Raw genomic sequence first — 15,895 nt, forward strand, 5'->3', positions numbered from 1 at the left:
ATGTTACACAAAAGAAAAAGGAGTGGAAATGAGAAAGAAGTGCCTTTAAAAACAATTTGGTACTTTAGAAACTAATTCTTTACTCTAAGACATCAGAAGACATATTTCCATGCTGTGTTATAAAAACATGAGTAGAGAGAACAAGTTTTGCATTTTAGTAATTGAAATCTTTGCTATACCTCTTTGAGGAGGCCACTGATTCTCTTCTTGATTCAAATGCCAATTTGACAACATGAACTACTAAAACTGTTTATGGAAGAAAGTACAAAAAAAGACAGACAGAAAGAGAAATGATGCTCCCATTTTAAAAAAATTTTCACAACTTATTGGGCAGCCGGGTGACTCAGTGGTTGTCTGCCTTTGGCTCAGGTCATGATCCCGGTGTCCCAGGATCGAGTCCTACGTCGAGCTCCCCATGGGGAGCCTGCTTCTCCCCTCTGCCTGTGTCTCTCCTCTCTCTCTGTCTCTCACGAATAAATAAATAAAATCTTTGAAAAAATAAAAATTAAGGAAAAATTTAAAAATCTTCACAAGTTATTAAAACGCAGAACTAAAAACCCAAACATTTAAAAAAATATTGTTTTCCAACTGACAATCACATCACAATGTTGATATTTGCTGAGAGTCACTTGACGGCATCATATGTCACCACCACCAACAAAAAAGAAACCTAACACAAAGAACTCTGAGATTAAGCATCAGCGACAAGAAGTCCTTCTCCCCACAGACACTTAATAGTCACGTTCCTTCTGCCCATATTCCAGCAGGCACCTCTCAAAGCCATGTTGGTGCTTTGTACACTCACAACGGCCTTCCTTGCCACGTCCGAATTGCTTCTTCAATGGGCTGATGATCATTCTTGCTTTGGCCTTATTGGAGCAACGGGAATTGACATGATATGCATGCAGTATGGCCATGCAGGCACAAGCCTATCTCACTGAAAAGCCCGAAATCTCATGGCCAGAAAACCACCCATGTTTCCATCCTTCTAAAGTTATTTAAGGAAGCAAAAGTCTCACCATGCCTTCTTCAATTCCACTCACCCTTCCAACTGCTTTGAAATTTTAGCTGCTTTTAACAATTGGGGACACAGACTTCTCAATATTTTCCTAAGGTTATACCGAAATACACGTACACAAACACACACACACAAGAACTGTCTGTCATATCGCATGTTTTTTCACTTGACTTTTATAGCACAAATATTTTTTCATGTTAGCACGTATAATTCTACTCCATTCTTTTCAATGGTCCCATAGAAACTGTTGTAAAGACATGATGTAATCTATTTTACAATTTTCTTATTAATAGACATTTATGTTTGTGATGGGCACAAATGTATGCTTTTGAACGCACAGCTATAGATGAGATCCCTCAGAATGGTATTTCTAGGTTATAGAAAGTGTGCATTTGAATTTTTAATGGCTATTACCAAACTAACCTCCAAAAGTTGTCTAAATTTCCTTTAACACAATAATGTGAGAAAAGGTCATTTTCATGCCACAGCATTGCTTAGCATAGCACAGCACAAATGTCTTCAATTTTCTTTATATTGTCCAAATCTAACAGTCAAAAAAGAGTATCCCTATTTTTGTTTTCATTCCTTTAATTAGTACTTACATTGAATGACTTTTTATATGTTTATCAGTCCTTTCTAGTTCTTCATCTCTGAGTTGTCTGTTCATAGTCTTAGTTAAGTTTTCTATTAAGAGGTTAATATTTCTTCTCCACTTGCTGGAAGAACCCTTCATATATGAAGAATATTTGTTACATACACCTGTTACGTATGGTACAAATGTTTTCACGTTACCTGTCTATATTTTAACTTTGGATTTGCTATCCTTTACAGAAATTAGAATTTTAATATACTCCAATCTGCCCATGGTGTTTTCTTTATGGGTTCTGGTTTCCAAATCTTACTTAGGAATACCACTCCAAACTTACATTTTCTTCGAATACTTTTATGATTTTTACATTTAAATTTCTGATCCATCTGTAGTTTATCTTTTGTGTATAGTGTGAGGAGGGAATCCAATTTTGTGTTTTGCTTTTGAATACTTAATTGTCCAAACATCTCATGGATTTGAAATACCATGCCTAACAAATACCAAGTTTCCATATGTGGGGATGTGTGTATGTGTCCACAGTCCCATTGGGTTCCACTGATCTGCTTGTCTGTTTAACTTCCAGGCTCATATGATTTTACTGCAGTAACTCTTTTGTCTCTTTCAATATTATTGTGTGTACCTCATTATTATTAATTCTCTTGGAATTTTTCCCTATGGATTTTAATATCAACTTTTTGGATGCTGATTGGGATTGAATTATATTTTTATATTCATTTAGTAAAGACTGACATCTTCACATTATTAATTCTTCCCATCCAGGGAAAATTCTTCTGGACTTCATTTTATGTAGAACAAAAATGTTAAAAAATACTCTAATGGGTCCTGAAGGACAAGCACTGATGAGAGTAAATTTTAAATCAACTCTCCAACACAGTAGGATATAATTATAAAGAAACTATGAAGCTAATTCCATGACTTTTTCAAATCTGGACTTTGCTCTAAATGATCAGAAGCATCTGTCATTTTAAAGACTATTTTTCTTTTCTGACACTGCTTTTGCTTTTGTCCCCCCCACCAGGGGTGAAGGTGTTGGACTAAATTTGGCATATTACAAAGATTTTGTCACAGAGATAATCAAGAGAATTAAAGAAATGTCATTTAAGATAGGCTCAGTTTAACTCAGGTTGCAACAATGAATGCATCCCTCTTTGCCTAGCCAATGGGATGACCTGGTACAATGAGCTCAATAAATGAGCGATGGTGTGAAAAGACAGAGCATTTTGTCACCCTTCCTTATGACCTCTTTAACCCTGTTTCTGAGAGTATCAACCAGGGAGACAATTAGTACCGGTTACATTCTAGTCTTGTGACATGGACAGCTATTCACTAGGAAAGAGACCAATTCATTTCATTCAGGTCGCTGAACAATCACTGGATCATAAAGACTTTTAGTCACTGCCAAAATGAACTACATTTGAACCACTGGACCCAGTTGTGTGAGTCCATCTATCATTGCCAAGCCAACGGGTCACCCATACAGACATTGCATTAAATGCAATATCCTCCAAGATGATTTATAAGTTCTCCTCTAAATATAAGTCTATGTCTTGAATATGGAAAAAAATTTGCACAGAATAGATACATAGATATTTTTATGTCTCCTGTCTTCTTATTCTAATCTCTCTTATTAAATGTGTCATTATTTAATGTATGCAGGTATAAAGCTCAAATCACAGATAATCTTTAACTTCTTCTATTCTATCTCAGTTTCTCTTGGACCTTATGTTGCCAATTTCCCATAAATAAGGCATAGGGGAAAAAAAAAGATTCGGAGTTAAAAAGCCTACCATGACTGTCTTATAAAAGATAGATGGTTATAATAACCAAAGGTCCAAGTTACAAAAGTTTTAGAACTCATCTTTTTTCTCTTCTTCAGATCTAAATAAAAGTTCAGTGAAGTGGTTAATTGTCCATCCAGAATGGACAGTAAAAATGGTGGTTGTATAAAATAATAGAAACCCGAAAAGTCTCAGACACTGTGCTGTGCTCAAAGAATATGTATTTGGAATACTGGCTGCACTTCTAAATAAGATACGAGGTCTGAATAGGATAAATTTTCTGAACCATTTCTGAGGAATATCTACCAGTGTTTCATCTTGCCGGGCATTGAGTTTTACTGCCAACCAACACAAATGAAGATAAACCAATCCTCTAGGTAAAAGAAAAGAACAAAATCTTCTGGGTTTTTGGTTTGTTTGTTGGTTGGTAGCCAGAGTTAATCTTTAATCTTGAATGGAAAGCAAGTTTTGAAGTGGGAAGAGAATATTTGTCATGTATCTTCATCATCTTTTCAGATTAATATTTTAAAATTTTGAATTAATTTCATTCTCTGAGGAGATTAAAAGATATTGTAACATTCAGTACAAGTTCTAAATGAAATCATAAGTAGTAGTTCTCTCGTATCCCCAGTGGGCGCCATAATAGAAAGGGCCAAAGCACCTGTGTATCAGTTGTCAATGTACCATCCAAAGCAGCCAAGTGGATGCACCAAGAGAATCAAAACTGGTAAAGACCATGGTAGGGAGGGGAAGTGGCCCTGAGCTTCCACCAGCCAGTAACACCTTGATGAAATTCAGTGTATAGAATCCAAAACCAGAAACCTCCAAGGAATGAATGGCTAGCATTTTCTCCATTATGGTCATAGTCTTAGAACAAATCACCCATTTAAAAATGTAGAACCATGAGGAGGCCAGGGTGGCTCGGTCAGTTAAGCAACCCTCTCTTGACTTTGGCTCAGGTCATGATCTCAGAGTCCTAAGATTGAGCCCAGTGCTGGGCTCCCCAGCCAGCACCAAATCGGCTTAAGATTCTCTCTCTCTCTCTCTCTCCTTCCACTCTTTCCCAAACCCCTGCTCACACTCACTCTTTCTCTCTCTCTCCAAAAAAAAAAAAAAGTGTAGAACCGTGTTTATTATTTCCTTTGCTCATCTCAAAGGAGCCCTCTGAGGTTACTGATACAATGCACTTAATCTTCCAAGAGAAAAAAAATCTGTCAGTGACAAGAAAGGTCAAATTTGAGAAAGAATCATGAAAATCCAAACTCAGCCATGCTGTATTTTTATAAAATTAAGTTCAAAGAAATAACCAAAAGTTACTTTGTGCGGGAAGGATATTTTCAAAGACTACACAAATAAATGATACCACGTATAAGCCCGAGGTTTCCAAGGTTTTAAAATACTGCTCCATGCTGCTATGAAAGGAGCAAGCAGGTTAAGTGAAGGAAAGCCTTGGTTGTGTATCAGGAGCACATTACATGGGGGTGGGTGAAGAATAGTCTTTAGTAACCATTGCTCAGTACAAGCAGCAGCATCTACTGAAAAGAGCACAGAATTTACACTGTAAATAAACTACAGAGCTTCAAATACAAAGCTATGAAAATAGGAAAATAATTTTACCTGCTTAATGGGAAGTCTATTCAGGACATTTATTGTTTTTACTCCTGCTCCACAGAATATATTACTCCAGTCCATGTTCCTGTCCCAGTAGAGAGAGATGACCGTCCTCCTTGTGTTGTACATGTTTGTTTTCATCTTCCATAATGTAAGAATAAATGCATAAAATGGAAATGGACTTGACTGCGTTACAGGATTGAGAAGAATGATTTGGAAATGCAGAACAAAAAAGTATTACCAGGTTGAATTAACTTTCATTGACCACTTTCTACGCCCTGCATACTATAGGCACCTTACATTAGATGACCTCAATTTAACTTTTTTAAAAGATTTTAAACATTACAACTAAATCAAGGGGATGAAAAAAGTGCTTAAGCAAAGATTTCAGATATGAAAATGGTATGTAAGGGCAGGACAAATCACACATGCACATAGAAAGCAAGGTCTCGGGCAGCCCGGGTGGCTCAGTGGTTTAGTGCCGGCTTTGGCCCAGGGTGTGATCCTGGAGACCCAGGATCCAGTCCCGCATCGGGCTCCCTGCGTGGAGCATGCTTCTTCCTCTGCCTGTGTCTATGCTCCACCACCACCCCCATCTCTCATGAATAAATAAATAAATTAAAAAAAAAAGCAAGGTCTCTTTTTCAGGCAAGACTAAGTAGGGAGTGATTAGTTTACATTTTTTGGTAACCTACTACATGCCAAACAGCCCAAGTGCAGTGTTAAGTATTGTGTTACTACAACGGTGAGTTAAGACAAGTAAGAGAGGAAGGGTTGTGCTGTCAGAACACATACAAAGAATGGATTGAGTGGCTTTGTTTTGTTTTTCCAAACTGTAGTTTTATTTCTCAACTGGATCATAAGTTCTCGGAAGGCAAGATCATGTCTTATAAGTCCATTATCCCCAGCACAGTCACAGATATACTCAATAAAGGCCAGTTTATTGACTATTGATATCAGAAATAGGAGAGACTGGTATATTTGGATAACCAATACTCAACATGTCTTAAATTTAAGGATATAATCAAACAGGATTTTTAGACACCTCAGTCATACAGCATGATTTGTCCTCGACTGCAAAGGGGTAATAGACTCTTCCCAGTGCTAAACACCAACTCAAGGACACAATTATAAGAAAACAAGAAGAGATGAGATACTTTCTGTTTTCCTAGCACTTATTACCAAAGGGAGATTATTGTTTTAGGACCAACTGATACTCCCCAATGGACATCTAGACTTGTGGTCATAATTGTCCCATTTTATGTGGTAATCATCCAGAATTGTTTTCTTCTTTGGCCCAGAAGGGAATTGTGAGTTCAAGCCAGTTGGGTGAAAATCTGCACTGCTACAGAAAAATGCTGCTGGTGTTACCTGGCTATGTTGCTCCCAGACTTCTTGGCTAAGTCCTTCCTGGCTCAGGCATGTTTGGTTACACTATACACAGCTGCAGGGAGAGAGGACAAAAGCCAACAACCAGGAGTCTTTTTAGGGAACTAACATTTACTAATAGTATGGGGGCTCACAACGTACCTGTGACTTTTCCAAGCTCTTTACATAGATTGATTCACACCATCCTTAAGTAACCCTGTTAAATAGTACCCTCACCTCCAGTTTAAGGTGGAACTAAAGCAGAGAGACATTAAGAAATTTATTAAAGTCACATGGCTATTAGGAAGAGAAGCTAGAATTTAGACCCAGAATCCTGCACTACATCTGTCTTCAGATCCCTGCTACCGTATCACTTCCGATGAGGGCTCATGCTCACCTCTTGCTTACTGGTCTCTCTATGCCTACTTCCCAGTATTGGGGTCCTAAAAACAGCATTTCTTCCTTCCACTGTCTTAAGTTCTTCCTTTACACTTCACCCCACATTTCATGCGCCCTCCTCACACCTGTCACATTTCCCTGTTTGTACTATGGCCTGTGGAATCTTCCTGTTTGACCCTCAAATTTTCCTCCTTTTTTTTTAAAGGATTTTATTTATTTGAGAGAAAGAGAGAGACAGCACACGCTGCAGGAGAGGCAGAGGGAGAGAAGAAAGTAGACTCCTTGTGGAGCAGGGAGCCCATCATGGGGCTCGATCCCAGGACACCAGGATCATGACCTGGGCTGAAGGCAAATGCTTAACCGAATAAGCCACTCAGGTGCCCCAAGAGTGTTTTCATGGTAGGGACAAAAAGAAAGCATAGAGAAAGAAGGTAATGAACAGATACCAAAAATGTAAGATGTGGTCTGATTAGGCAAGCATGACGTCCAGAAATTTCTTAATGGCCTCCACCAAGGGTAAGGCACATAACCAGCATATTCCAAGAGTGAATGGTAAAAGAATATGCGTTATGGCAGATAGTGAACATAAAATCAATAAGTAGGGATTTTTAACAATAGAAACCCCCTAAAAGCAACTCTGTGACTGTTGAGAGACAGACCTTCATGTTCTTGTTTGTAAGGATAGCCCTGGTATAATGAATATTGCCCCAAAAGTCACTTTGAAAAATTCTGAAACTGCTTTCCAGACTCATTCATAAAGAGTGTAAAAAATGTACTGTCCACTCTGGTTGGTGTTAATGACTGCCATAGGATGACAAATTCATTCTAATAATCTCCCCAGGGCAGCCCGGGTGGTTCAGTGGCTTAGTGCCACCTTCAGTCCTGGGTGTGGTCCTGGAGACCCGGGATCGAGTCCCACTTCAGGCTCCCTGCATGGAATTGAGCCTGCTTCTCCCTCTGCCTGTGTCTGTGCCTGTGTGTGTGTGTGTGTGTGTGTGTGTGTGATGAATAAATAAATAAAATTTAAAAAAAAATAACCTCCCCAGCTAGTAGTATGGGGTGGGCTGCCAGGGGAGGAACACTACTCAGGTAGAAACAGCAGGCTATAGTTTGGGGATACTAACATTCCTCCGGACAGATTCTAAGGATTTCATTTCTTCCCCTCCTATTCCTTTTGGAATAAACTTGGAATACACCGTGGAAAAAAACACAGAAGTGCAGCATTGTTTTTTTCTACATTTCTCATCCGAAAGGTTCATCTTTGCCTAGTTATTCTCAATTTCACAGTGAACATAGGTGGCTCCATAAAACATAAAGGCAGTAGGTGGAGAAGGCTGTAGGCACTGTAGTTTGATGTCATTTCTTTACTAGGTAGGAAACTAGACTTACGACTGTCAGGTGCATTTTTATTTCACTTGTAAGGAAGTAAGAGGTTGTGAGTAAGGATATCTGTAAATGATCAGTTCCAAAGCAAGCTCCATGTTTTCTCTTCTGTTTCATTCAAAATTAAGTGTAGTAACCACGTAATTATTTAATGTCCCATCCAGAACGTTCTGAACAGCAAAATAAAGCCCTATCAATAATTAAACCAGTACAACAGGCATACGCTGGAATTGTCCAAGGCAAACTAGGATGGGTGATAACACTTTAGCTAAGCAATCCTCCTACAAAATGCTTTTCCAGTTGGAAGGGAAGTTGGTAGTGCTGATCACCTCCAACCAGTGGACCACCCTGGCCAGTTGTTTGCTTGATTTCCACACTTGCTACAGCCACAGCTTCTCCTTCACCCCTTCTGCAGCTTCCATCGCCTCTCCCTTGTTATTACTCACCAGAAGCATCGTGGCCCATAGAGGTATGGGGTGGAACTGCATGTGTTTAATATTTTCCCACCTAACTTCTGCAATATTGCCAATCCTCCTTGAGCTTTCCTTGCACATAACTAAATGCCATTCAATTGCGAAGTTTGGTTTTGCCATTGTAGTTATCATTAACCCACTAAGTTGTCACGTTGTCAAAAAGAGCGACCAGGTAATTCGTCAGCTACAGTGAGCGCCGTGGATGGATTTTCCAGTTCATCAGACCTAGATGTCTATCCCCTCGGAAGGTGAAAAGGAATGTTGCACAGTTGTGTTATAGAATGGAAGAAGCTGAGTTTACTTCAAAGTGTTTTCCTCAGTATCCAAAACAGGGAGACAGTTTTAGCTCAGGAAACAACTAGGTGCCCATCCTGTGTAAAATTCTCACAAGTATCTAGCTGCCAGAGTAATCTAATAAATGTAATTCCCATGGATTTCCAGGGTACAGTTATTTGACCTACAGGCATTTTAATTTAAATAAGGAGGTTAATGGAAATGAAAATGCCTTCAAGGCCCAAAGGAATGAATCACCAAGTGAATAATTTCAGATATTTGACCCACACCGGTATTCCTCGAATCATTACTACCCAGGGAGGGATAGAGTATTTGATTTGATATGACCCAACTCAAATGCAAAGACACCTAATGAACTGCATCACTGGGAATCCACTATTCCACATAAATGAATTTTCCAAATTACTGAAGCATACCTATTCATATGCCAAATGTCATCACCAACTCATTCATCAGCCTCTAAAAGAAACCATTCCTAGCTTTCTAAGGGAAAGTGGCTATAATTTAACTTTTCTTGAACTGCAGAGCCATCTTCCTGAGGATGTATCATTGTATTTCTGCTATAATACCCTCAATGTCTGCTTTTTTGCGGGGCTGGTTGTTATCTTTCCACTCAAGGTCAGCTGTCATTTCCACTGCCATTAAACTTCCATCTAATATCATGTCACCCTCTGTCCTTTTAATTTATTGCCGCAAAACTGCTAAGTGATCAAAAACTAGATGTCGAGTATAATTAAGGATGGTTTGTTAAGAAACAGTCACTTGGATACTGAGTAAGCCTTTACTTTTCTTGTTTTGGATTTGGAACAAATTACCAGGAGTTCAAAATAGACCTTCTAAGTGGAATATGACTCTCATCCCTTACTATGTCTGCTTTCCAACTCTATCTGGGGAAAAAAAAAAAGATGTAATTTCTTGTTTTCTTATGCATTAGTCATTTCCTATCTGTTTACCTTTTTATGTCTCTCTTATTAGTCTACTAGATCCAAAAAATAGGGGTTTTCTCCCCTTCCTTTTTTTACCTTATGTTTTAAGAACTTCACAAGAATAAGAAAGTCAAAAAATCAAACAGGTAAAGAACCATTTCCAAACACCTGATGTATTCAAAAAAAAAAAAAAAAAACCACGCCACGAATCGCGTCTGTGTATGCTGGGCTTCATGATTGTTTGAGAGATGAACAGGAAACTGGTGTATACCACTGCCAAGTGTCCCATTTCACTCTGTTCCAAATTTTAAAATTCTTGTGCTTGAGGCAAAGTCATGCTAAATTCCCTAATGCCCTCATATGAGGCATTCCTGAGTTACCTTTGCTTGTGAGTTATCCTGAAAATAGCACTACAGAAGGTCCAGATCACTGATCAAAATAAAATCGTGATTGGCACCCCATGGCTGAAATACACAGGTCGCAGGACAGCTATTTCATCAACATGAACTTGACTTTACCATCACCTCTCCCAACACGTACGAACCAGAATGTCATCAGCAAAGCAGAGCAGAGCACGAAAGTAATTACCTGACTAATTCAAACAGAAATAAATTTGTTTTGTTTTGGCTACGTTATGGGGGAATCCAGGCAGAAGTGTCTCTGCTACCTGGATTATCTAAGCAATTACCTCAAACCCAGACTTCATTCTGAATCCTGTCAAAGAATATCCACTCTTCAAATTTATAAACAATAGTATCTCTAAGCAAATTACGAAGGTAACATTTAAATCCAGCTGTCGATCCCTCCAAGGTAAAATTCACAGCATTTCATTCTACAGCTAGCTATGCAGAAGAAGGAAATGGCTGAGAGAAATGCTAAAATCCCAAGCACAAATTTGCTATAGAATTAATATCACAATTTGTCACTGATAATGAAAGCATATAAAACAGGTCCTGACAGCATGTTATTTCTGTTGCAGATCATTCTTTATAAAATCCAAACGAGGTTTTCCTTTGCAACTGTGAAAATGATTTTTTTCCTAAATGTACAAAGCAAAATAATATTAATATTGTGGTTAGTAGCCATCTGCTTCATGAGAATCCTGTACAATCATTAGTCTCAACTGATGGCATCGTGGCAAGTTGCCACATCCCAAGAGGCCAGCCTCTAAAACCCATCAGCATCTTTGCATCAGTCTCAACTCTGAGAGGGCGAACCACAAACCAGGAAATCGGCTCTATGGAAAGATCCAAACCACTAAGCTCTGTTTTTAGGTATTGAGCCTCAAAACAGTATCCCACCCAAGTATATATTCAGAAGCATGCATCAGAAGGGCAATCAAATGGAGACACAAGGCAGCAAGGAATAAACATGAGGCATTTGGGTCGAATGCCAGGTCCAGCAGAGCAACCAGCAACCTGTGTTCCACTCAACAACAGTGGTTTTCACTACAAAGTCAGAAAAGGATCAAGCTGTGAGGAGTTCAGCTTATCACAGAATCTCACTGAAGTCACTGTAACTTTTTAGTAAAACGCTGCAGAGGCAGCAACATGCAGAGGGATTCAAAGGAGGTGTGAACTAAGTCATATTTCTCACACGGTTTCGACCATAAAAACTTGCACCAGAAAAATCTGGATTCAAACGTTTCCTCCGATAGGCTATGTACTTTCCTGCCATTTTTAATAGCCTGTTCTAATGATTTTCATTTAGAAATGCAAAAGGATGCTGTATTTTTCACATTTAATCAATCTTCAAGAACTCTGTATGTTTGTAATCACGGGCCATATGAACGCTAGGGGAATAAGATATGTACCAAAATTGGTCTAGTAAGATACACCATAACGACTTTTCTCTGGCATCATAATCACATAATCATTTTCTTTTTGAGTAGCCTAGATTCTCCAAGCAGAGGGAGGAAAAGGGAGGAAGGGGCAGTAAGGAGACAAACTAGAACATCACAGTTAGATGTAGTCTTGCAATACTTATGCAGATAATTCAAGTTCTTCCAATCATTTTGCCATATTTAGAATTTCATGGGACAGTCCCAAGTGCAGAAGCAAGGGAGTGACATGCAGTGGAGTCTGATTACAGATAGGCATGAAACAAGTCAGTCACATTTCAAGAATCTACACGTTTTCGGGGTACCTGGGTGGCTCCATTGGTTAAGTGTCCGACTCTTGATTTCGGCTCAGGTCATGATCTCAGGGTCGTGAGACTGAGCCTGCATCAGAGCCTGGAGCCTCTTTGAGATTCTCTCTCTCCCTCTGCTCCTGGCCTCTTTTGCGAAAGAAAGAAAGAAAGAAAGAAAGAAAGAAAGAAAGAAAGAAAGGGCAAGTTTTCAGTGCAAAAATGTTGTTTCAAGTAAGTTTCGATACAGCTTCGATGAAAGCTACATACATGTGTAAATAACTGCACAAATAAAAATGACCAAAGTACCTACAATCTTTAAGCTCACAATATAATTTGCATGCACTTATCCAAAACCTTCATGGACAAATTGTCACAGATGAAAAATACCAACAAGACATAATCAGAACTCTCCCCTCCCCACCCCACCTGGTCTTCCAGAAGCATCTCAAAGAGGCTACAGGGATTGAAGAAGACAGGCTTTGTGCTTCCTTCCTCCCACTTTAAACAATTATTATATTCAAATGAACGAAAAGTAAAATGAACTTTTAAAAATAAAAGGCTGAGCTGTGGGGGTTCAAGCAGGAGACAGGAAGATCCTACCACCTAGTTCTGGGGGTGGAGGGAACATTAAGTAGATATTATCACACCAGTAGACAGTCCTGCATTCCAGCTACGTGATTCACTGCTCAGAACCAATCATTCCAGGGACAGGACAGCTCTGTCTTATTCTTCACTAAAAAAATGATCGTATTTTGCAAAATAAACTGACAGAAACCTTCTCCTCCCCTTCTACCTCACATACTTCTTCATAACCACATAAAGCCGCAGGCTTCCTGGCTTACCATCTGCAACTTGGATCATATGTATAGTTAAGAATAGAAGGTGTCACCACACCATCTCAAACAAATATGATTATCTTGACCCTCATTATGTGTGTTGAGTTCAAGTCATACTTAAGATCTGGGTTCAAATTCAACCGTTTGCTGGCTGTGTGACTGCAGGTAAGTCACTTAATCTCTCTGAGGTTCGTGTTCCTCCTCTGTAAAATGGGATAAATACTGACCTTGGAAAGTTGCCATGAGCAATCAAACAAGGCAGCTTAAAAAGCACTGACGGGCATGACAGGCATTTGATTAACGGGGTGATTACCGACGTTCAAAAATGGGAATTGCAAGCTTTCTGAGGATTTTAGGGTCTTGTCTTTCAAGTTAGAGACAACCAGACTCTAAGCATAAGCTTTTCAAAATCAAGAGCTCAGAAAGGAGAAGTTTCCTTCCATTCCGGATTCTGGTTCTAACAGTTGGAGATAAAATACTCTCGTTGCTAAATGCATTCTGTTGAAGTCAAACTGTAGATTTTTGTTTAGGACTCTTAACCTTCCTGAGTTGGCCTGCTCTGCCAGAAAACACAAAGGCTAACAACACAGGCACCCTCTGTTAAAAAGAACTGTAGTAAACATGCAAAGCAGTAATTAACATGAAGCATTTTATAATTAAGAAAGGACAATTTGCATCGGCTATTACCAATGGGCAGTGATATAGTTGGTGGGTAAGAGCACGTCCAGGAGTATAAGAGGACGGGCCAGCAGTGTAACAGGCATGGTAATGAAACCCTAAATCACCATTTTCTCGCGGGCATGATCAAGTAACCACTTCACAGATTTGTGGGGAGAATCAAAAGAGTATAGCCAAAAGCTTTATTTATAATTATTATTATTGAAGTATAGTTGGCAAACAAGGTTATATTAATTTCGGGTGTACAACAGTGATTTGCCAGTTCTATACATTACTCAGTGTGCACCAGAGTAAGTGTCGTCACCATCTGTCACCATATAACATCATAACAATATTAGTGACTATATTCCCTGTGCTGTACTTCTCTGGCTTATTTATTTTATAACTGGAAATTTGTACTTCTTAATCCTCTTCACCTATTTCACCACCCCTCCTTCCAACTCACCTCCCCTCTGGCAACTCCCAGTCTGTTCTCTGGAAAGCCACGGTAGGGAAGCAAACCACATGATCATCAATAGATGGATGGACAAAGAAGATGCAGTATATATACAATGGAATATTAGCCATAAAAAATGAAATCTTGATATTTGTGATAACATGGATGTATCTAGAAGGTACTATGCTAAGTGAAGTCAAACAGAGAGAGACAAATACCATGTGATTTCACTTGTATGTGGCACCCCCAAAAAAATGGACAAATAAAAGCTTTTAATGCATTGGGTGACGTGTAGTAAGTGTTCAATAAATATTAGCTACTAAATTGCTTTTAAAGATTATTATATACTACGGACCTTTTCAGTTACAAAACATTGAGTTTCCTTTCAACTTTGCAATTAGGAATTTCTTATTTGTGTTGTTTTAGTTTCTGAAAATATTAATTAATTACTACCAACTCTGATAACTACTAAAATTTTTCAAAATATCCTTTAAGTGAAAGAAAATTTTTTTTAAATATCCTTTAAGTGTCTGTATCTCCATTCTTACAATATTGTGGCTTGTGATACTTCTCAAAAAGCTCATAGTTTTAATGAACTTAGTGAAATCTCCTACGTGATAATGTTCATGGAGATACATGATTATTCTTAAAAGACTTTACTGGTTACAGAAATAGTAATACAGTAGTTTCTCCCTTATCTGAGATTTTTGCTTTCCATGGTTTCACTTACCCACAGTCAACGCAGTCCAGAAGCAGATGATCCTCCTTCTGACATACTGCCAGAAAGTCAATAGTAGCCTAACACTATGTCACAATGCCGAGTCATTCACCTCACTTCATCTCATCACATAGGCATCCTCTCTTTTCATATCGTCACAAGAAGAAGGATGGATACAGTACAATAAGATATTTTGAGAGAAAGACCACATTCACGTAACTTTTATTACAGGATACTTTTATATTTGTTCTATTTTATTATTAGGTACTATTGTTATTATTAGTAACTATTACCAGCTACTATTTTCTTACTGTGCCAAATTTAGTAATTAAACTTTACCATAGGTGTGTATGTATAGGAAAAACATAGTATATTTAGGGTTCTGTACAATCTGTGGCTTTAGGCATCCACTGAGGATCTTGGAACACAGCTCCCACAGGTAAGGAGAGACTACTAAAATGGTTTTCCAAAAATCCCCGGATTTTACAAAGAACTACTAGTTCATAACACAGTTTAATAACAATCAATAAAAGGCATTTTAAAACATTCGATGTCTCACTAAAAAAAAAAAATCCGCTTTCCCTATGGTTGTTCTGCGAGGCCATTATCATAAATTAGTAAAGTTTTTCAAAAGAAAGGTCTGTTCTCTGTCCCCCTAGTGGCCACAAACAAAACAGCAACATGTAGAGAAACGACTGCAGAAACCACTAGAGTAGAAAACTGTATCAACACCTTCATCTTACAGATAAATAAAGTAAGGCCAAGAGACAAAGGGTTGGTCAAGACTACATAATGTCTCAGTAACTCATAAATATATGAGAATTTTCTTTTACAATTTTGAATATTACGAAGTCTAAAAAGGTACCCTCAAAATGAACCTAACTAAGGTCCTTTAAAATTTTTCTTCATCAGTTGACACTGGGCAGCTTTTTCTCGTTTTATTTTTCCTTATAAGAGAGCTAGTAAGTATAGATTCCCAGGGGGCAATGAGAAGACCTCAGCTGTGACCAAGAATTCTGCTTGCATCCTCTATGAAGAATGCCTTTTTGAGAAATAAAGACTGATCCTGAGGCACACAAAGAGAGCTCTCCACAGAAAAGACCCATAAGATTCAACACATCTTTACAGATGGCCAAGAGCCCACAATGAATAAGAAATAGAGGTCAGGAAATCAGTTAAACACTGATTTTCCTCAGCGTTAGGGTACTTCCAGATAGGAAGAGAGTAGAAGTAGGCA

This window comes from Nyctereutes procyonoides, unplaced genomic scaffold (assembly GCF_905146905.1).
Source record: "Nyctereutes procyonoides isolate TBG_1078 unplaced genomic scaffold, NYPRO_anot_genome, whole genome shotgun sequence".
NCBI lineage: Eukaryota > Metazoa > Chordata > Mammalia > Carnivora > Canidae > Nyctereutes > Nyctereutes procyonoides.